Raw genomic sequence first — 22,954 nt, forward strand, 5'->3', positions numbered from 1 at the left:
CCTATAGACACACAGAGAAGGAGTCTTTGTCATTTTTATTGTATTCCTACAATACATCCCAGCTCATTAACAGACATGGAGTATCTGTAATGTGCTGTGTAGGACTGTAGCAATCCTCTCACATGCTTAATTTTCAATGTCCATTAAAGAAGCACTTTCCGTCACTGTGGCCCCATCAATTTGTATAGATTATGTGACCCCGGGATGGCTGTATCTGGGCTTTGCTCTCCCAGGGATGTGTTATTTAAAAATCCATCTCGTTCTCCATTCATCAATGATGGCTGAAAAGAGGCCATTTCCCCAAGGAGTCGACAGGTTTTTATGCTCTCTTACTTTGAATAAACATCCATTTCACGGAAGCACCGAATCTCTGGGATCTAAAAGAGATCAGAGGTCCTGTGTGGGAACAAGAACCCCCTTGATGAATCCTGAATAAAAGTTCATCAATCTCTATTGGAGGCTTTCAAGGAAGGAGAAGCTCCTACTTCTTGGGGCAGTCTCATCTCCTTTGGGATATCACAGTGGTGTTTCCTTACAAGCAGCCTAAAGCCACCTGAAGTCTTTCTATTTATTTGTATTTCCAAAACCATAGTTCAGACTCATTAACTCTCACCTGGACGTCTGAAATGAGGTCACCACAGTTTTTCTTCCTGGATTTTGTTTCCTCTGTAATCCACTTTGTTCATGGAATGAGAAGAAGCTTTCTAATAAACCAATAGGATTATTAGAAAACAATACAGGATGAGCAATAGAGAATGTAAAGGGAATTCTGCCTTCCCTTCTTCCATCTCTTCTGGGTGAATTTTTTATGTACTTAATATCCCTTCATTAGAATGTAAGCCCTTTGACACAGGACCCAGGTTTTTGACTTTTACTTTTTTTTTCTATTCCACACATATCCTTTATGTAATTTCCACGTTATTTCTCTCATTAGGCTGTGAACTCCTTGAAGGCAGGGGCTGCTTTTGCCTTGCTTTGGTTCTCTAGTATTTAGCACAATGCCCATAAAATGGCAGCAATCCTTATTGACTGATGAATTTTCTTTGAACTTCTCTTGCACTGCTTCTTCACTCAGGCCATTGTTGTTTCTAATGTTCTCGTATCTCTAATGCCCTTTCCTATTTTCTTGCTATCAAATTAGACTCGTAGTATGTGAGAATTAAAAATGGCCTCAATGATCATCTAGTCTGGTCGCCACATTTTTTTTTTTGGTTATACATCCCTATCAATAACATTTTTAAAATGTTGAGCCAATACCCTAAATATGTATTTATATATATATATGTACAGATTCCCATATAAATTATGTAATGCACTAGTATACTAATGACTTATAAAACATAGACAAAGTCAATGTGAAAATTGCCAAGATAAAGATGAAATCATATTTGATCTTGGAGTCAGTCAAGAGGCTTGAAATTTGTTGAGTAGTGGAGGGGGCTAGTCAGACCCTGTGCTTTTGCCATAGATCTTTGGCAGTATGATGCTGAAAGGGTTGGGGAGGAGAGAGATGATTCATCTGAGATGGAGAGATAAATTAAGAAATTATTACAACAGACCAACAGAGAATTGTGGGGGCTTCAGTTAGGATGGTGGCTTTGTACATGGCAATAAATAGCTGGATGAGAAGTTGAATTAATAGCTGAATAAATATTAGGGCAATGGAAAGAAAGGAGTCAAGGATGACCCTGAAGGTTTATGAATCTCTTGTCAAAATAGCACCATTTGGAAGAGGGGGAGATTTTTGGCAAGATAATGTAATGAGATCTGACTCTGTTCCACTGAAAATGAAGAATTAGAGGTGCAAGGGGATACTTACCAGTCACTGTCCCAGAGCATACCAAGTGGCATCTGCCATAACCAGGAGGCTTCTGGGAGTAGAATCTGGATATGTTTCTTGTGAAGTGAATTTTGCTTGCTGAGGTAGTTTAACCACATATAGACCCTGGTACCCAGGACAGAAGAAGAGAGGTTTGGAATTTGTACAGACTTAGGAGGCCAGGACTGAGTAATATCAGGTGAAATGGCAGTGTTGATCATGGGGAAGATGAGATTTAATCCATTTTTCGTCTCTTTGGATTCATATTATAGCCCACTTTGGAGACTATTGATCTAATTCAATCCATAATCCTATTCATATTTTCAATATGAACTTTTCCTTGATCTTCCCCTGAGTAGTCCCAGCTAAAAACAATTATTCCTACCTCTGGAGTTCCTTAGCTGTAACTTTTATTCTCTTTTATGTAACATTCTCTCTGACCTACTCTCTCAGCTAATGATCATTGATTGAGTCTTTGTCGGGCCACAGCTACCTCAGATTCAAGGGGTGAACATGTGGATATATACTCAACATTATGATTATTAAGCTCCCACTTTTGTGCTTTTCATCATCAGTCAGTAGATACATTTAGCTCTTAGCAAAGCCATTTACTAAAATGACGTAATAAAAAGAGTATTTTTATAACACATCCTTCCCAGTTAACTGGAGTATAAATCTACTACAAAGATATACAATGTCATTGGGAATATTGGGGGAAAAACCCAACAAGAAGCAAATAACCAATAAATATGATTATTATTATACAATAAAAATAAAAAAAAACAGATGTAACATATATATTGAACTAGAATGAATGAGATTTTATGTGTTGGAAGTTTTTTTTTTCCTCCTTTTCATCATCTCTGCAATTCCAGGTACATTATTACTGCTGAATTTGAGATTTCTAGGTTTCAGAAATTCTCTCCACAGTGCAAATTGATTGCCAGGGCTATCTCACTCAAGTTGATCACTGGTTCTCTTCTCCGCTCCAGGGTTTCTATTACTCATAGCTCCTTCTTCCCTCCGTGACTTCTTTTTCTTTAACAGTATCTCTAGGGTCTTTATTTTCTCAATTTTTCCTTGAATTCCTTTGAGTCAATGACCCCTAGAACTGATGGATTGGCTGGCTTGTGCTCTACTGTTAATTCCCATGACTGATTGGGCTATGTGCATATGGATGAAATCCCCTTCTCTCTTCCTCTGCTCCCCATCATGGAGCTTCTCCACAGAAATCTCTTGAGTCTGTAATCCTGGCTTGGAATTCTCTCTAAATCCTAAATATTTAGAACCTTGTAAAGGTATTTAGACTAATGAAGGTAATCTCTTAAATTCTGTTAGAGAAAGAGGTTCCTTTAAAAAAAATGATGACTTGCTATGGCTTTATTTTATATTTTAAAAATATCACAAATGATTAAATATTGTTATTACATTAACATAGCTTTAAGAATGATTATACTCCCATTCTCTTAAACATGAATTGTTTATTTATTCTTTCATTTATTCAAAAACCATTTATTAAGCACCTATCATGTGTCTAGTCACAGGCCATATGGCGGAAAGGATAAATTGCTGGTCTTGGAGTCGAGAAGACCTGAATTTATGTCCCAGTTTTTTAACATACTGATGGCATGAATCTGGGGGAAAAAAATCCCTCAACTTCTGAGTGCTTCAGCAATGATTTAAAACTTTATATTACAGAGCAAACACTCATTTGTACTCCTAGAGGATTTTAAAAAATAATTCTGTTATTTTCTACATAGATGAAAGCCAAGTCCCGTGTTAAAAAATAAGAAAAACAATCAAGTGAATTTCCAGACTGAATTCTCCACACTGCCCCAATCTGATGACAGAATAGTTTTTGTCCAGGTATCATCTCACTTATTATATAGTGAACATGGACCAGACATCATTCTAGCTGGTATTTTCGCTGCTGAACCTAGAAATTTATAGAGATTGGGCACCAAATCAACAACATCATTCATTTGAAAGTGTCATTCATGTGGACATGAGTGAAAAAAATATGGTTTCCAGAAATAGAAAGGGAATATGCTTGCTGTCCTCTGTCTTGGTCAGATCACTACTAGAGTCTTGCATTCTACACCTTAGGAAAGACAGAATGAAGTTAAGGAATATCCACAGGAGAGCAATCAGGGCAGTAAAAGGTCATGTCTCCTCTTGAATACCACCTAACATGTGAGATTCAGCTGAAGAAACTGGAAGTGGATAATCTTGAAAAGCGAAGACTTAAAATGATAACTATCTGTAAGTATTTTTGGAAGGATTTAACTTGCCGCTGACCCCAGAGGAGAGAAATATGAGTTTTAGCTCTGACATCAATGAACTGTGTGGCCTACTGTTTTAGCACTGAGGCAGATTATTTAAAGCTTGATTTATTATCTAGAAGAATCTTCTACTGGATATTTCTCTTTCTTTTCCACTGGATATTTCTCTTTCTTTTCCTATAAACCCAATTTCTTTCTTTCAAGTACAAAATGATCTGATTTCTTCCTTCTGCCCTTTTGAAGGCTTGTTTCTTTATACCCAGAATTTTCAATACATTTATAACATAAACTCTGTACAAATTCATTAATTCATTTAACAAGTTTTTTTTATCATATGTCTAATATGTTCTAATCACTGAGAATTCAAATATAAAAATTAAAAGTCTCCCTTTCCAAGAAGCTTTCATTTTATGGAATGAAAACAACAAATAGAAAGGTAAGTGAATATTAAAAAAAATCCAAGTAATATCAAAGGGAAAGGAGGGGATAAGTATAACCTCTTCTAAGTGGTGACTCTTGAGCTCAGTCTCAAAGGAAGCTAAGGATTCTACAAGGTGGAGGGGAGGAAGGAGTACTTGGCTAGTGTGAGGGTCAGCATGTGCAAGGGAAAGAGGTGGGAGATAGAATATTCGGACACCTGCAACTGGGACGGTTTCACTGTAATGTAGAATATAAAAAAAAAGAATGCTTGAGCATATGGAAGCATGAAAAAAAGTACTAAGCTGGGAAATATAGTTCAAAAATGCACCATGAAGATTTTCAATGCAAAAAGGAGAGGATTTTATATTTTATATTAGAGGCAAGAGAGCCTCAGGGTATTCTTAAGCGAGGAAGAGAAGAAAGGGTCAGATCTGTGCTGTAGGAGTCTCAATTTGGCAGCTGTGAGGAAAGTGGATTAGGAAAGCAAGGAGATGATTTGAAATTATTCCTACCATCAAGCAGAGTAAAAGGTAAGAACTAGAGTAGACTGATGGTTGTGTGTGTGAATGTAAGTATGGGATAGATTTGAGAACTAACATAAGAACAAGAATGGAAAACTAACCAGATTGGGGATGGAGGGGGGGGAGAGGAGTTGGGGGTGATTCCAATTCTGCAGACCTGCCTGGAGAGAAGAATAGTGGGGTCTTCTTGATATCAACAAGTTTAGTTAGGTAGAAGGAAGATTTTTTTTCTTTGCTTGTTTTGATGGAGGGGCAAGAAAAGGAGAACATGTAATGAATTCTGGTTGGGATATGTTGATTTTGGGACTGGAATCAAGTGCCTCTTTTTTACTGCTAATTACTCAACTTTTGTGAACTTTGGAAAGTCCTTTTCCCCAGCATTTTAAATAGATTCCCTTGATTTAAAATGAGATTTCTGGATTAAATAGTCTTTAAGGGCAGCTAGGTGATTCAATGCATCCACTGACATTGTAGGTAGGGAGATGAGTTCAAATTCACTCTCAGACACTTACTTGCTGCATGATGCTGGCAAATCATTTCACCCTGTTTGCCTCTGCTTCCTCACCTGTAAAATGAGCCGGAGAAGGAAATGGCAAGCCAATTCAGCGTCTTTGCCAAGAAAACCCCAAATAGAGTGAAATGTCTAAAAATGACTGAACCACAACAAAAATCAAATGAAGTTGTTTGACTTTTATTAGGCATTTCCAAATATTGGGCTAAATATCTGTATCTATGGATATATAAATATACATATGTATACACACACACACATACACACACATATATAAATTTATACAAATGGTTGTATATCTGTATATACACATATCTAATCTGTAAGGGAGATCCTAAAATGTCCAAGAGCAGACAGGGTGTGCACCGGCTGATTTTAGAAGATTTATTCTTTGAACAAGTATTCCCTAAAAGAGCACTTTCATGAAAGACACATGTTTCTACACCGGGGGCTATTTTAAGTTCAAACATTTCTATTAATCTTTGGGAAGGCTGACTTAATCCCCTGGAAGCACCAGGGCCCTCCATGTTCAACCTTCTTGCTGAAGCCCAACGATCTTATTAGGCGGCATAATCTTACACTCTGAGGCTCACGAGAAATGAAAATGTGTAGTTTCTGATTACGCAGAGGATTAGACCGAGGAGTCTGGGGAACAGAGACCATGATTGTAGAACTATGTGATAAGGGCCCCTTCATCGAAGATCTTTGGTTCTCTATTTCTAAGAACTTTTCCCTTCCTCGATGTTGGGTGGGGCTGTGTATGGCACAGGACTGATGGGGATAATGATAGGTGTGGAGATGATGGTCCTGACTATGATGTCCATGCTTAGGATGCTGATGATAATGGTCATGATGGAGGTGGAGACATGCGTAGATCATTTATCTCCTGAAAATTTGCCAAGTGCTCTGCTCAGTTACCCTGTGAGATTGGCCTTCAAGGATAATTAATCCCATTTTATAGATTAGGAAATTGAGGAAGGCTTAAAAGGAAACTTGCCCTCTATGCAGCTACCCAGAGAGCATAAGAAGCAGAAATCGGAACCGGTTTTCTTTCTATCCTACCTTTCACAAGGCCATCCTACTGTTTTTTAATGCTGAGTATGTGACAAGCATGAGAAGCCATATGGCCGTGGAATAGGTCGCTGAGTTCCGGTCCCGTCTCTGACACACACATTGTGACCACTCACAGTTCTGTCCACATCTGAAGTGACCCGGGAGCCGCTCCCACACTTTGAATTTCCGATGAGCTGCAGTCTGCATAATTAGAGTTTTCATATCAGGAATCGTCTTGCGACAAAGCAAAGGTCTGCTAGAAAAATGTGCACAAAAAAGGGCTAAGGGATACAAAGGCAGAAACAAGGGACCAAGGGAGTCTTTCCCCCCGTGAGCTGTGTTCTGAGAAGCCATCAGCTTAGAAAAGAGACAATGATGGCAGACCACTCTCTGTCTGCAGGTGGGGGGCTTTTATAAAGAAGAAAATAAGAATTGTCGGAATTGGATCGAGAAAGCAGAATGAAGAATAATGGGAAGACATTCTGAATCCAAGGAAATAGGGTTTTGTTTTTTAACAATTCACAAGCCAAATAAGCTGCCTCAGTTGTTGATGTGGTCCACTTCATGATTTAGTAGAAGAGAGATGGTCCTTCTTGATAGAGGACACATGCACATAAAGGCCCGAGGTTCTTCCCCACCTGAAGTTTCAGTAATTTGGAATCTGGGCTTTAAATTCCAACTGAGAAAGTTAAATTCCCATTGAGAGAGAAGAAGCGGCCACATCTCTCTGGGCCCCTGTCAGAGGTTTGCACTGGGTTTTGTCTAAGTAAATCTATTCAGTTTCCCACCAATTATCTTGCTACCTTTACTCGCCCAGCAGCCGTTGTGAATGAGCCCGAGTTCTCCCTATCTACGAAGGGCAAGACCTCTATCCGCCAAAGGAGCTTTAGAAGTCGTGTCTGCCAGGGCACATGAAGGGCAGATCCTCATTACACGTCCCACTGGCTTTTGTTGGAGAGAAATAGATATTTCAAGGGGACCCTGAAGTACCCCCACTTGAATGGACAAGCCAGGAGAAATGCCTGGGTCAGGCCAAACCCGCCCACATGTGAAAAAGGGCTGAGACATGATGACAATAGCATCCTTTACAATGGTTCTAAGGCTATAGAGCAGACAATGATTTCTGGGCGTGGGGGGAGAGTGCTAGAGATGCCCTTCCTGGTCTCATTTGGACTCACGCTGAGACAAAATCTCCCACTGTTAAATGACAAAGACCCACTGGTCTACCTTTGGTAAATACACATGCGCACATGCACTCTCACACACGTACCCCATGCACATAATCATAACAGGGACATCCATGTGGTGGCCAGTACTTATATTATGTATATATAAGCATGCATGTATACATGTATGTATGTGGTATTTTTATAATATATAACCCAATGGTGTTTTTCCTATTATATAATTCATAATACATATATATATGCACATATATGCATATACTTGGTTTTAATTTTTTATTTACATACAATATATAATCTATTCATACACATAATTAAATGTATTTTATATATTTATATAATCATTATAATTTTAACAATATACAACCCAACGGTACTTGTCCCATAAAGTAATTAATAATGCACATATACACATGTATGCATATATGATATGTATGACACACATAATCAAGTAGAAATAGATATGTACCAAATCATATTATGTACATATATGTCTGTAATTATACACATACTATGGTATATATAATTTGATGCATATCTTCATGCTCCGTTTCATTAGCCTGACTCCCGGCAGTTCCTTGTTCAGTATTGCCCATGGCTTCCTAGGTTTGCTCTGATCTCCGCTGGCCCTTGTTGTTTGAGAGAAGCTATTAAGTCCTGGCAGCCACAGAAATCACTCATGAAGAAAAGGTTCGCGGCTTAGTGGTAGAGAATCCCACTAAACGACTAATTTAGAAATGGGTCTAATACTTGGTCAAAATCTAAGCAGCCAGTTCTCTATATCCCTCATATCTGGATGAAGGAATTTCCTCCGTAGGGCTTCTAAATCTAAATTATATATATATGTATGTGTGTGTATATATATACTATAAATCTAAACGATTCCATTTATTCAGCGAGTGAAAAAACCAGAAAGGGTTGGCTCTCAGGTGAGATATGGGATTCAGGATTTAAATAGATCCCCAAGATCCAGATTAGAGTGAGATGCCCACTTTAAGCATGTGAATTTTAATCAGATGGGATAGTGGGCTGTTCCAATAACAATCAAGTTCTAGTACCTAAAACTGTAACAGGGATAGACACAGAATTTTATAATTGTATTCTAAAACAAAATCTGAATACTTTCTGGCCAAACTCTGTGTCGGTGTCATCACTCTGGTCCCAGCAGCGACTATTTCTGAGCGGGACCAGTTCTAGGACTCCCAGTCCTATGACTGCCACCAACACAGCTGAGCAAGAATTCAACATCAGTCACTCATGACTAGGGCAGGCTGGGGTCAGCTAGGAATTGCTTAATTTTCAGCCCATTTACACCTCAGGAACCAGCAAGTGCTACAAATAAGAACCTGATCTATTCTTTTGTGGATTGTCTATGAAAGTGAGGGAGAAATTATAATAATAATATAATAAAAAGATTAAACTTTTTTCTCTCCCCAAAATCCAGTTGTTAAACATTTACCCTCAGACCAAAGCAATATCCTTTAGAATCTAGCAGATCGTGAATGTCTGTATTAAAAGTATGGACCCCAGAAGCTCCTTGAAAATTCAACAAGTGAGCTATGTAGGCAGAGGAGCCAGCCTTGGAGCTGCACTAAGCAGGGAATTCCTACTGTAGTAACTGTCTAAGTAACTTGTGATAACTTTAGGATTTGTAGTCTCGAAGAAGTCATCATGTGGTTTTGTCGCATTGTGCATTTTTGATGAGTTTAAAAGAAAGCAAAAAATGATCTCCACCAAAATAGAAAAAACAAAAAATAGACATCCTTAGTTTTAGTTTTTTAAAATGAGTGGAGGTTCTCAGGAGATGTTTTTTTCATTATTCTGTATGAAACATACAAATTTTAAATGTATTAAAATATATTTTAAAAAGAAATTATGAGTTGTCAGTTTCAATTGATCAATGATGGACAGAAGCAGCTAAACCCAAAGAAAGAACACTGGAAAATGAGTGTAAACTGTTTGCATTTTGGTTATTTTTACCTTCTGAATCCAATTCTCCCTGTGCAACAAGAGAACAGTTCAGTTCTGCACAAATATATTGTATTTAGGATATACTGTGACATATTTAACATGTAAAGGACTGCTTGCCATCTTGGGGAGGGGAAAAGTGCAAGGGATAATGTTGTAAAAAATTACCCAGGCCTGGGTTCTGTCAATAAAAAGTTATACTTAAAAAAAATATATAAAAAAATTATGAGTTGTAAATTACTTTATACTTTATGTATGTATGTAACTCAGTGAAACTATAGCGAAAAATGATGAACTTGGTGTCCGGAAAAACTGATTTTAAATCTTGCCTCAGCTTCTAACAAGTTTTTTGACCTTGGATAAGTCATTTAATCACTTGCAACTGAAATTTCCTCCAATATAAAATGGAGGTAAGCATGGTACCTACCTCCCAGGGTTTTTGGGAGGATCGAAGGATATCACTACAAATCCTTAAAATACTATAAAAATACTTGCAATTAATCTAGTTCCCAGCTTCTGAAATTATGGGTTATAACCCTATATGGAATCTCACACCTGAATGTGAGGGTTGTGAAATTATGATTTATTATCAGTAAATGTTTGATTTATATGCCTATTTTTTATATTTATATAACCGGGGTCACATAAAAAAAATCTTGAGTGGAAAGAGTTCACCAGTGGAAAAAAAAGCTTAAAAAGCTTTGATTTAATCTGTTTTCTGAGGCTAATTCTTATTCTTATTTCTTTGTTTTTTCCCCTTCCCTTTTCATGTTGCAAGCAGGACTTTTCACACAAAATGGGTATATAGTGCCTCTTTCCAAATTTGAGTGAATTGCTAAGCTCTTTGAAAGGTGTCATGGGAGAAATAAAAATATATAAGACATGGTCTCCCAGGAGACATTTAATGAACTGTGATCAGCTAGAAGTAGAGGCAAGGGCGATCCTCAGAAAAGATAAAAAGGCCTCGAATAAAGAAACAGGCCACATTAAAACGAAAAACAGGGCAAACACTCAAGACAAAAGTCTGTACCTTCCCACGCCAGATTGCCTCTCAGCTCCCAGATCTGCTCTCGTTCATTAGGCACAGTGGGTGATACGACCGAATCCACGGCCCTGGCATTTTATAAATATGTGCTCCCCATTCTGGACAGCTCCTTTCCAGTCTGAGGCCCCCCTGACAGGGAGCGCATCGAGCCTCCATTAGTTCACAGCAGGTGACCCTGGAGCATGGGGTGACCTTGTGACTATGCGGTGTCACCAAAGTATTAGCTGATTTCTAGATTTTCATCTTGTTTTTGTTTCCAAATGGAGTGTGATCGAACAGAGTCTAATCCAGAGAACCCAGAATGGAGAAAAGGAGTGTTTCTCTACTGGACCAGGGGCCTGAAATCTTACCCCAATTTGTGGCTTAACCATTCTACTTGCCAGAAACAAGCTATTGGATTCCCCTGCATCTTCATTTCCCTATCTGAAAAGTGGTGTATCTGTATTAGATAATTTCCCAGGTCTTTTTTTCCCCCCTTTCTTTATTTCTTTTTCTTTCTTTTGCAATTGGGGTTAAGTGACTTGCCCAGGGTCACACAGCAGGAAGCGTTAAGTGTCTGAGGCTGGATTTGAATTCAGCTCCTCTGACTTCAGGGCTGGTGCTCTATCCACTGCACCCCCTAGCCATCCCAGGTCTTTTAAATATCAATAGCGTCCTTAGCTGTTTTTAAGATTTCTTTCGATATTTTCTATTTCAAGTTCCTTTCCAGCTCCGGCACTGTACCACACATAGCATTAAGTACAGATTGAAATGGGAGAAGTCACTGGGAAATGAGGCGGTTTCAATGTTCCAAACTTAAACCTCACGCTAAAATAATTCCAAGATTTAATATTTTATTTTGACTATTTTGGATACGGATCCTTCTCATTCATTAAATTTGTCACACAGTGTTGAGTATGGGTCAGTATTTTAAGCAATGATCATCTTTTCCAAGTATCGCCAGTATAAATTTGGACAGCAACTTTCACTCTGGGATTATTCAATTTCTTTAACTTAAGAGAAATCATCAATTGTTCTTATTATATCTCTATGATAAAAAAAATAGAAGATTCAAAATTTAGAAGGAATGAAAACCAATGTACAACATCAAACATGATATCCCATTAGATAAGGTCCAAAAGATATGAATAATAGATTTTCAGAAGAAGAAATGAAAATTATCAAGTCATATGAAACATTGCTCTAAACACCCCAAATAAAACAATCCTAAAGATTCATTTTAATTTTTCAAATAGAATAATAAGCAGAACTACTTGTAAAAGAGAATGGTTTTTCCTGACTAACCTCAATTGTATTCACAGAAGGCAGGGGATCTAATCATAAAGCGTTAATGAGATATTAAACTTATTGTGGAGACGCAAACGCATCTGTGATTAAGTTAGTAAAGGAGTAGCAGAATCAGCTAAGTTTACAAATTAGCCATACCTCTGAAGGCTTTAACTAGGTAAGAACTAAATGAATTTCAGAGTTTGAAAGTTGGAGATATTGGAAAATGGAAGCGACTTGCAAAGGAAACTGTGGAGGAGTTTCTCTGTCCTCTCTCTCACTCTACATTGGACGTAGAGTTTTGAATGAGAACCACTGGATTAAGAAGATGTCTATAACATGCAACAAGGAGCAGAGACACAAATACCAGACATATACAGAGAGATAGTCACTTGAGGGGAAAACTCATTTTAAAGCATGGGATGGTTGGCAGCAAAGAAATAAATTAGGCTGTAGAGAGGTATAGACCTTGGGAGCAAAGCTGAATAACCTGTCTTTGAGATATTATATGGAGTGGAACTGTCTAAAGGCTGTAAAAGCCATGAAAGACTTCTTTCCTATTCAGCATCTTAAATTGTTATTTGACTCTACCTAACATACATCTTATTTGTGTTTTTCATTATCATTGTACTCAATTGTGAGTCTATTTGACCCATGGGTATTATGAGTGTTTGTGGGAGAAGGTTTATGGGCAGAATATTTCACAGCCATCATTCTTGTTTTATTATCATAGATAATGCAGGGAATGCCTTTGGTAAGAGCCAATTGAATCTATTAACTGATTGACAATCAAAATCACATTAATTAGGGTTCATGAGCGACAGTTTTAGAATCCCTAGAGTTAACCCTTAAAATCCAGAAAATAGTCCTTTACTGGCCACTATTCCTAAGAGTGTGAATGAAATTAGTGGAAATAAGTCAAAATGCATGCTACATATGATCTGTGAATTGATAGCTTGCCAACTGGTTCAACAATCAAGAAAACAATTTCAATTATTGTATATGTGCCATTAAATTGTCTATACCCTTTAACCCAGTAATCCCACTAATAGATTCTAAAGATAACCATCAATAAACACAGTGATAGGAAAAGATACTCTTAATGTACCAAGACATCTCTTAACTATAAATTTTTTAAATTTTAATTTAATTTAAATATTAATTCATGAGAATTAAGGAGACTAGAAACACATTTAAAGCCTATTCATTTAGGAATAGCTGAATAAATCATAATATTTGAAGATGATAACATTTTTAATTTGAAAGAAAAGACTAATATTAAAAATTCTGAGAAAGATGAGGACACAAATGTGTTAGGTATTAGACCTGAAATGTCATTTATGTAGGGATCTCTCAGGTGAGGAAATTACTTCCTCCTCCCTATACAGATGGTTACTTTCTCTATAGGATAATGCACATGTTGACTCTACTAAGGAAAATGGAATAAATACTAAAAGTACAAGTCTGAGTAATTGCATAATTACTCTTGGCTGGGGAGAACTGATGCTGAAACCAGCCTTTATTCTTTGAGTTTAGTGGTGGGAAACCTTCGTTACAGAACATAGTATAGATAGTCAGATATAGTTTCAATGTCAGTTGGATTTGCCTTAACTGATTTCATTTTTGTAAAGACGAGCTCAGGTAAGGTATATCCAGAAATGACTCTAAAATAAAAACACAAGAATAAAAATTGATTTTATAAAATAAAAATAATTGAAGAGGATCAGCATTACCTTACAAGTCATTTTAGTTCTGACAACCCGTGTTGTAAGATCCTTTCTAGATTTAATTTATATGATTCTGTTCAATTCAATTCAAGTGATATCAGTTGATATGGACACTTTTGGAATTGATATGGAAGACCTATATTGATAGTCAAATAAGTCATTACTAGAAAACATGTTAAGGTGACCTTCCACATCTTTCACTTGGCTGGTTTGGAAACAATAGACACATGTTTGTTTGTTGGCCCTGTACTTGAGGTATTTCCAGCTTAGTACGTTTTGACCCAATTTGAATTTCAATACATTAGTCTTTCTGAGTTTAGTTTTTTCTTTATACCACGCTTAGTCACTGAATCAAGTTGTTAATGGAGAAATGATGATGTAGCAAAAAAAATGAACTTAGATTCAGAGAACTAGAATATAGACACTTCTTGAATGTGAGACTAAGGACTATTCACCTAGCTATACTACTTTAAAAAATAAATCATAACACTTTTACAAATATACTTTAGAAAAAGGGATTCTGGGAAGATATAGATCCAATAGTGGCACTGCTGGAATGGTTGGATCATTTCAGAACTCCAACAACAATGCATTATTGTACCAATTTTTTCACATTTGCTCCAAAACTCATCTTTTACTGTCATCTTAGTCAATTTGAAAGGTATGAAGTATTACTTCAGAGTTATTTTAATTTGCATTTCTCTAATCAATAGTGATTTATAGTATTTTTTAAAATGAGTATGGATGGTATTAATTTCTTCATCTGAAAACTGCTTGTCCATGTCCTTTGACCATTTATCAATTTTTTTTTTAATTTTTTATTTAATAATTACATTATATTGACACTCATTTCTGTTCCGATTTTTTTTCCCCTCCCTCCCTCCACCCCCTCCCCTAGATGGCAAGCAGTCCTTTATATGTTGGATATGTTGCAGTATATCCTAGATACAATATATGTTTGCAGAACCGAACAGTTCTCTTGTTGCGTAGGGAGAATTGGATTCAGAAGGTATAAATAATCCGGGAAGAAAAACAAAAATGCAGATAGTTCACATTCGTTTCCCAGTGTTCTTTCTTTGGGTGTAGCTGCTTTTGTCCGTCATTTATCAACTGAAACTCAGGTCTCTTTGTCAAAGAAATCCACTTCCATCAAAATATGTCCTCATACAGTATCGTTGTCGAAGTGTATAATGATCTCCTGGTTCTGCTCATTTCACTTAGCATCAGTTCATGTAGGTCTCTCCAAGCCTCTCTGTATTCATCCTGCTGGTCATTTCTTACAGAACAATAATATTCCATAACATTCATATACCACAATTTACCCAGCCATTCTCCAATTGATGGGCATCCATTCATTTTCCAGTTTCTAGCCACTACAAACAGGGCTGCTACAAACATTTTGGCACATACAGGTCCCTTTCCCTTCTTTAGTATTTCTTTGGGATATAAGCCCAATAGAAACACTGCTGGATCAAAGGATATGCACATTTTGATAATTTTTTGGGCATAATTCCAGATTGCTCTCCAGAATGGTTGGATTCGTTCACAACTCCACCAACAATGCATTAGTGTCCCAGTTTTCCCGCATCCCCTCCAACATTCATCATTATTTTTTCCTGTCATCTTAGCCAATCTGACAGGTGTGTAGTGGTATCTCAGAGTTGTCTTAATTTGCATTTCTCTGATCAATAATGATTTGGAACACTCTTTCATATGAGTGGTAATAGTTTCAATCTCATCCTCTGAAAATTGTCTGTTCATATCCTTTGACCATTTATCAATTGGAGAATGGCTTGATTTCTTATAAATTTGAGTCAGTTCTCTATATATTTTGGAAATGAGGCCTTTATCAGAATCTTTAACTGTGAAAATGTTTTCCCAGTTTGTTGCTTCCCTTCTAATCTTGTTTGCATTAGTTTTATTTGTACAAAGGCTTTTTAATTTGATGTAATCGAAATTTTCTATTCTGTGATCAGTAATGGTCTCTAGTTCATCTTTGGTCACAAATTTCTTTCTCCTCCACAAGTCTGAGAGATAAACTATTCTATGTTCCTCTAATTTATTTATAATCTCGTTCTTTATGCCTAGGTCATAGACCCATTTTGATCTTATCTTGGTATATGGTGTTAAGTGTGGGTCCATGCCTAATTTCTGCCATACTAATTTCCAATTATCCCAGCAGTTTTTATCAAATAATGAATTCTTTTCCCAGAAGTTAGGGGCTTTGGGTTTGTCAAACACTAGATTGCTATAATTGACTATTCTGTCTTGTGAGCCTAGCCTTTTCCACTGATCCACTAATCTATTTCTTAGCCAATACCAAATGGTTTTGGTGACTGCTGCTTTATAATATAATTTTAGATCAGGTACAGCTAGGCCACCTTCATTTGATTTTTTTTTCATTAATTCCCTTGAGATTCTCGACTTTTTATTGTTCCATATGAATTTTGTTGTTATTTTTTCTAGATCAATAAAATATTTTCTTGGAAGTCTGATTGGTATAGCACTAAATAAATAGATTAGTTTAGGGAGTATTGTCATCTTTATTATGTTCGCTCGGCCGATCCAAGAGCACTTAATATTTTTCCAATTATTTAAGTCTGACTTTATTTGTGTGGAGACTTTTTTATAATTTTGCTCATATAATTCCTGACTTTCCTTTGGTAGATAGATTCCCAAATATTTTATGGTATCAACAGTTATTCTGAATGGAATTTCTCTTTGTATCTCTTGCTGTTGGGTTTTGTTGGTGATGTATAAAAATGCTGAGGATTTATGGGGATTTATTTTTTAGCCAGCTACTTTGCTAAAATTATGAATTATTTCCAATAGCTTTTTGGTAGAATCTCTGGGGTTCTCTAGGTATACCATCATATCGTCTGCAAAGAGTGATAGTTTGGTTTCCTCATTGCCTACTCTAATTCCTTTTATATCTTTCTCGACTCTTATTGCCGAGGCTAGTGTTTCTAATACGATATTAAATAATAATGGTGATAGTGGGCAACCTTGCTTCACTCCAGATCTTACTGGGAAAGGTTCCAGTTTTTCCCCATTGCATATGATGCTTACTGATGGTTTTAAATATATGCTCCTGACTATTTTAAGGAAAAGTCCATTTATTCCTATGCTCTCAAGTGTTTTTATTAGGAATGGATGTTGGATTTTATCAAATGCTTTTTCTGCATCTATTGAGATGATCATGTGGTTTTTGTTTGTTTGGTTATTGATATAGTCAATTATGCTAATAGTTTTCCTAATATTGAACCAGCCCTGCATTCCTGGTATAAATCCTACTTGGTCATAGTGTATTATCCTGGTGACAATTTTCTGTAATCTTTTTGCTAATATTTTATTTAAGATTTTAGCATCAATATTCATTAGGGAGATTGGTCTATAATTTTCTTTCTCTGTTTTCAGCCTACCTGGTTTAGGTATCAGTACCATATCTGTGTCATAAAAGGAGTTTGGTAGGACTCCTTCAATCCCTATTTTTTCAAATAGTTTATATAACATTGGAGTTAATTGTTCTTTAAATGTTTGGTAGAATTCACATGTAAATCCATCTGGTCCTGGGGATTTTTTCTTAGGGAGTTGATTGATAGTTTGTTCTATTTCTTTTTCTGAGATGGGACTGTTTAGGATATTTACTTCTTCCTCTGTTAGTTTGGGCAAGCTGTATTTTTGGAGGTATTTTTCTATTTCATTTAAGTTGTCGAATTTATTGGCATAAAGTTGGGCAAAGTAACTCCTAATTATTGCTCTAATTTCCTCTTCGTTAGTGGTGAGTTCTCCCTTTTCATTTTTAAGACTAACAATTTGATTTTCCTCTTTCCTTTTTTTAATCAGATTTACTAAGGGTTTGTCTATTTTGTTGGTTTTTTCATAGAACCAACTCTTAGTTTTATTAATCAATTCAATAGTTTTTTTACTTTCAATTTTATTGATCTCACCTTTTACTTTTAGAATTTCAAGTTTAGTGTTTGACTGGGGGTTTTTAATTTGTTCCTTTTCTAGCATTTTTAATTGCAAACCCAATTCATTGACCTTCTCTTTCTCTATTTTATACAAATAGGCCTCTAGAGATATGAAATTTCCCCTTATTACCGCTTTGGCTGCATCCCATACATTTTGGTATGATGTCTCATTATTATCGTTTTCTTGGGTGAAGTTATTAATTATGTCTATGATTTGCTGTTTTACCCAATCATTCTTTAGTATGAGATTATTTAGTTTCCAATTATTTTTTGGTCTACTTCCCCCTGCTTTTTTGTTGAATGTAATTTTCATTGCATCGTGGTCTGAAAAGGATGCATTTACTATTTCTGCCTTACTACATTTGAGTTTGAGGTTTTTATGTCCTAATATATGGTCAATTTTTGTATAGGTTCCATGAACTGCTGAAAAGAAAGTGTATTCCTTTCTGTCTCCATTACATTTTCTCCAGAGATCTATCATATCTAGCTTTTCTAGTATTCTGTTTACCTCTTTGACTTCTTTCTTATTTATTTTCTGGTTTGATTTATCTAATTCTGAGAGTGCAAGGTTAAGATCTCCCACTATTATAGTTTTACTGTCTATTTCTTCTTGCAGCTCTCTTAGTTTCTCTTTTAAGAATTTAGATGCTACCCCACTTGGTGCATATATGTTAAATATAGATAGTGCTTCATTATCCATGCTACCCTTTAGCAAGATATAGTGTCCTTCCTTATCTCTTTTAATTAGGTCAATTTTTGCTTTAGCTTGATCTGAGATCAGGATGGCTACCCCTGCTTTTTTGACTTCACCTGAAGCATAGTAGATTTTGCTCCAACCTTTTACCTTTAACCTGCATGTATCTCCCCGCTTCAGGTGTGTTTCCTGTAAACAACATATTGTAGGATTCTGGCTTTTAATCCATTCTGCTAACCGCTTCCTCTTTATGGGGGAGTTTACCCCGTTCACGTTTATGGTTAGAATGACCAATTCTGTATTACTTGCCATCTTGTTAACCCCGGTTTATGCTTTCCTCCCTTCTTTCCCCTTCCCCCCCTTCCAAGTATTAAGCTTGTGAGCACCCCTTGCTTCTCACAGCCCTCCCTTTTTAGTGTCCCTCCCCCCGCCTTAGAGTTCCTCCCCCTATCTTACCCCTTTCCCTCCCAGTTCCCGTATTCCCTTCCGCTTAGCTTATTCCTTCCCTTTCCACTTTTCCCTTCTCACTTTTCAATGAGATGGGAGAAGTTTCACCTTAGATTGAATATGTCTTAAGATTTTTCACTTAAAGCCAATTCTGAAGGCAGTAAGATACCCACTATATTCATCCCCCTCCATTCTTTCTCTCAGATATAATAGGTTTCCTATGCCTCTTCATGAGATGTACTACCCCCACTTTACCCTTTTTCTGGTACAATGTCCTTTCCACATCAATTTCTAGAACAAGGTATACATGTATTCTTTATACATCTATATAGTCAAAATATAGTTCCCAAGATTAATCTTTACCTTTTTAGATTTCTCTTGAGTTCTATATTTGTAGATCAAACTTTTTGTTAAGTTCTGGTTTTTTCATCAGAAATAGATGAAATTCGCTTACTTCGTTGAATGTCCATCTTCTTCCCTGGAAAAAGATGCTCATTCTCGCTGGGTAAGTTATTTTTGGTTGCATACCAAGTTCCTTAGCCTTTCGGAATATCATATTCCAGGCCCTTCGATCTTTTAATGTGGATGCTGCCAGATCCTTGGTGATCCTTATTGTGGCTCCTTGATACTTGAATTGGGTTTTTCTAGCCGCTTGCAATATTTTTTCTTTCATCTGAGGGTTCTGGCATTTGGCCACTATATTCCTTGGTGTTTTGATTTTAGGATCCCTTTCAGTGGGTGATCGATGAATCCTTTCAATGTTTATTTTTTCCTCTGTTCCTATGACTTCTGGGCAGTTCTCTTTGATAATTTCCTGGAAGACAGTGTCCAGGCTCTTTTTTTCATCATGTTTTTCTGGGAGTCCAATGATTCTCAGATTGTCTCTCCTGGATCTGTTTTCCAGGTCTGTTGTCTTCCCCAGAAGGTATTTCACATTTTTCTCCATTGTTTGATTTTTTTGGATTTGCTTGACTGATTCTTCTTGTCTCCTCGAGTCATTCAATTCCACTTGTTCAATTCTGATTTTCAGTGAAGTATTCTCTTCACTCACTTTTTTAAAATCTTTTTCTAATTGTCCAATTGAGTTCTTTTGTTCTGTGGAATTTTTTTCCATTTCGCCAATTTTGTTTTTTAGAGAGCTGTTTTCTGTTTCCAGTTCACTAATCCTATTTTTCAAGGATTTTACTTCTTTATCCACTCTCTCTTTAACTTTCTCCAGACTCTTTTCCCATTTTTCTTCTAGCTCCCTTGTGAGAGCCTTTTTAATCACTTCTATGAGGTTCATCTGTGCTGAGGAACAGACGATCTCCTCCTTTGGGGAATCACCTGGGGACTGCCTGTTTTTAGTCTCCTCAGGATTTAGAGTCTGCTCTCTGTCTGTATAGAAGCTGTCAAGGGTTAAAGTCCTCTTCAGCTTCTTGCTCATTCTGTCTATTAATCAGAGACAAACTACCAAAGAAAAACAGAAAAAACTGGAGTCTTTCTTTGGGGGGGGGGGGCTGGGTGTGTTATCGAGCTTCCTCTACAGACTGCAGGGGGAAGCAGTGAGGCACTAGCAGGACTGTGCTGCGCCTGCGCTCTGAGATCCCAGAGCGTGCTGAGTCACTGAGGGGGGGGAAGGGAGGGGGCGGCCAGGTCCTGAGAGACTCCAGCTGTTTGCGGTTGTATTCTTCAGCCCAGGTGTTTTTAGCTTCTCTGCTGGGCTGTTGACTTGCTGCCGGAGGAAAGTATCCAAACCTGTAGCGAAGCTCTCCCCGCAGAGACGGCTACGATCACTCCCCACCCCCTCTCAGCTTTGCTCCCGTGCTCTCACTGCCGCTGCCCGCCGCCTGCGCCCGATCTAAAACCGCCCCAGCCCTCCAGTAAAGACAGACCTTTCTTGGCGGATCTCAAGGATGGCTTCTCTTGGTAACTATTTGTGGGTTTTTTTCAGTCAAGCATTGATTCAGAGGCTTGTAATGAAGTGGATAGTGAGAGAAAGCGCGGAGCTTATGCAACTGTGAGCCTCCTCTCCGCCATATTAACCGGAAGTCCCACCATTTATCAATTGAGGAAGGACTTGTAGTCTTATAAATTTGTCAGCATTGACTCTTGCACCACAGACAATAAAATAATATCATTCCTAAAAGCTACTTGGTTCATAAATGTTTAGCATTGATATTTTTATTGTCTGTAGTATCCTTTAGTAAGATGTATCTCTCTTAAATAGATCTACATTTGCTTTCACTTTGTCTGAGATCAGGATCACTACCATTTTTATTTACTTCAGCTGAGACATAATATATTCTATTCTAGCTTTTTACCTTTATTCTATGTGAATCTCTCTTTTTCAAATACGCTTCTTGTAATTGTTGTAGAATTCTAGCTTTTAATCCACTCTGCTATCTGCTTTTGTTTTAGGGGAGAGTTCATTCCATTCATCTTCATAGTTAGGTTACATCCGTGTATTTCCCTTCTTCCTATCCCTGCCATTTATAATTTTCTCTCTCCTTTCACCATTTCCCTCAGCACGATTGTTTTGCTTCTGACCCCCACTTTCTTCAATCTGCTTTCCCTTCTACCACCCTTACTTTTCCTTTCCCCTTTCCTGTCCTACTTTTGGCCTCCCTTCTATCAACTTTTCCTCCCCTTCCTCCATTTTCTCCTTTCTCTTCCTACTTCCTTTTAGAGTAAGATACATTTATATGTGCATTCTTTCTTTCCACCAAATCTGATGAGATTAATGTTCAGATAATACTCATCCCTCTCCTTTATTTCCCTCTCCTTTCCATTTATAGTTCTCTTGTGCCTTTTAATGTGATGTAATTAACCCCATTTTACTTCCTCTTTCCTCTTCTTGAAGTACTAAACTTTTTTCATCTCTTAATTTTTTTTATATCATCATATTAAAGACAACTTATACCCATATCCTCTATTTACGTGGACTCCTAACTACTCTAAGAAAGATTTAGCTCTCAAGAGTTACAAGTATCATCATCCTGTGAGATGATGTAAACATTTTATGTTTAATGTAATAGGTTTTTTTCCAGTTTAATTGTTTTAAGCTTCTCTTGAACTCTATATTTGAAGACTGAATTTTCTGTTCAACTCTGATCTTTTCATCAGAAATGATTGAAAGTTCCATATATAATTGAATTTCCATCATTTTTCCCTGAAAGTTAGTGCAAGATTTTGCTGGGTAGTTGATTCTTGGTTGCAGTCCAAAATCCTTTGCCTTGTGGAATATCATATTCCAGGCCTCTGATACTATAATCTGGAAGCTTCTAAGTCATGGGTAATCTTGACTGTGGCTCTTCAGTATTTAAATTGTTTCTTTCTGGCTGCTTTCAGTATTTTCTCCTTGACCTGATAATTATGGAATTAAAACCATAATACTCCTTGGAATTTTCTTTTTGGAATCACTTTCAGGAAATGATTGGTCAATTCTTGAATGAATATTTTATCCTCTGGTTCTAGGATATTAAGATAGTTTTCCTTTCTGATTTCTTGAAAGATATTGTCCAGAATCTGAATTTCAGATAGTTCAATAATTCTTAAGTTATCTCTCTCAGATATAGTTTTCAGATTGGTTGTTTTTCTATTATTTTATTTTCAATTTTTTTTTAAAAAAAGTTTTGTTTGACTTATTCTTGATGTTACTGAATAATTAGCTCCCATTTGTCTAATTCTAATTTTTAGTGAATAATTTTCTTCAGTTAGCTTTTTTTTAACCTCCTTTTCTTTTGGTTAAGTCTGTTTTTAAGGACTTGTTTTCTTCAATCTTATGTTTCCTTTTCTAAGCTGCTGACTTTTCCCCATAATTCTGCATCATTTTTATTTCTTTTTCCAATTTTTCTTCTACATTTCTTACTTGATTTTGGGGGCAATTCAATCATTTTATAAATAAGGCCAACAGGTTATTAAAATGGTCATTTGGCCATCTCTTTCAGACCAAAGACAGATACTTCATCAAAAGTTTCTTGGGACTTATGAGGGAATATAAATTTGAAGGGGAAAATGGAAAAATGGATAACAAAATGGCTTGAAAAAAATCAAAGGGGACA

Source organism: Antechinus flavipes, chromosome 2 (genome assembly GCF_016432865.1).
Source record: "Antechinus flavipes isolate AdamAnt ecotype Samford, QLD, Australia chromosome 2, AdamAnt_v2, whole genome shotgun sequence".
NCBI classification, from domain to species: domain Eukaryota; kingdom Metazoa; phylum Chordata; class Mammalia; order Dasyuromorphia; family Dasyuridae; genus Antechinus; species Antechinus flavipes.